This window comes from Merops nubicus, unplaced genomic scaffold, assembly GCF_000691845.1.
Source record: "Merops nubicus isolate BGI_N331 unplaced genomic scaffold, ASM69184v1 scaffold27408, whole genome shotgun sequence".
Lineage (NCBI taxonomy): Eukaryota > Metazoa > Chordata > Aves > Coraciiformes > Meropidae > Merops > Merops nubicus.
This window is the reverse complement of record NW_008626857.1, coordinates 19,696-21,122: the sequence shown is the minus strand read 5'-3', so window position 1 is coordinate 21,122 and position 1,427 is coordinate 19,696.

Below are 1,427 nucleotides of genomic sequence, written 5' to 3'. Positions count from 1 at the left end.
CCTGGTGCTGTGGGCTTACGCACACATGGGGTTCCTGTAGGAGTCTGCACTTGGCTCCTGTCCACTCCCTCCACAGTGCTCCTGGGGACTTCCTTTAGCTTGCACCACTGAGGAAGAGCTGTGAGCCTAACACCTGCCTTGGAAGGGAGCTGTGCTGCTGTCTCCTCCCCTGGTACAGAAGCAGCCGATGCACTGGTGGTGATGTGTTCTGCCAGCTGAAATAAGCCGCTTTGCTGTCCCCTGAGGTCAAGGCTCTACTCTGGGAGGAAGCCTATGTTGCACAAGGTCTTGCTGACACAGAGAAGCTTGTGCCATCAAGACACTTGTAGAAACATGGTGCTATAATGGCAGGCTGCTGGGACTCTCCCTGTCCTCCAAGAATTCAAGGTCTTTCTTAATGTTTCAGCGCAGTCTGGGGTAAAATTTGCAAGACCTTGCCAACTACAGCGTGGACAGCTTGCAAGACTGAAATGACACAGACAAAGTGGTGAAACGCAGAGGGTGGAAAGAGATGCAGTGCTTCAGCTGCAGGGAATCCTTCCACCTTCCATCGGTGGGATTAGGGCTTCATAAAGTCAGAAGGAACCCCTGTGCCACCAGTCTGACACAGGTCCCCTGGAAAGTTAAAAGAAAACATCTCAAGAGCTGTGGGAGCAGCTGAACTGCTTTTTTCTGATTATACTCCTGCACCTTTTGTTTGAGGAAGCAAATGTACAGCAAAATGGGGGCAGCCAGTAATAGGATCACGGTGCACATGGGAAACAGGAAATGTTTCTGAGGAGGGCTGCTTCCTGTAGCAGCTCACACGATCCTCAGACCTGAAGGGGCATGTTCCTTGTAAAGTTCACAGGGGTGAGGCTGTGTGATTACCTTGCTCCTCTATTCCTCCTGGGGGGATTCTGCAGCTACAGGATCATGAATTGTTGGTGTGCTCACTTCTTATCAAGCCACAATGTGTTAAGATAGGATTAAATGGTTCATACAGAGATAGGAATACACTGTGCACACTGCTGTGCAAATTGTAATTTTGCCAGGCATATTAAGCAATTTCATAATACAAACTACAGGTTGTCACAGAGTATGGGGAACTTCTGATTAAGCTAACCATAGCTGTGTTTTCAAACACATTAAGAGCTTTCAAAAATGTATTTGTAACATGCCATAGAAAATTCCTGGTTTTGATGGTCTCATCCTTTTCAGCCAACTTTCATTCTTGTTATGCTGTTGGAAACTTACTATTAGAATGTCTTTGGAAAAGCAAGTTTTATAGTAACAACATGTTTTATAGTATCACAGGCCATCAAACAGGCTGATAACTAAGAACATGGTTCTGCTCAGCATATTCCTGTAGTAGCTCTGCTGCTGCCAGGGAGACTGGAAATATATTTTATTTGTGATTCTCAGCCTCAGTATGCATGAGATGCTGC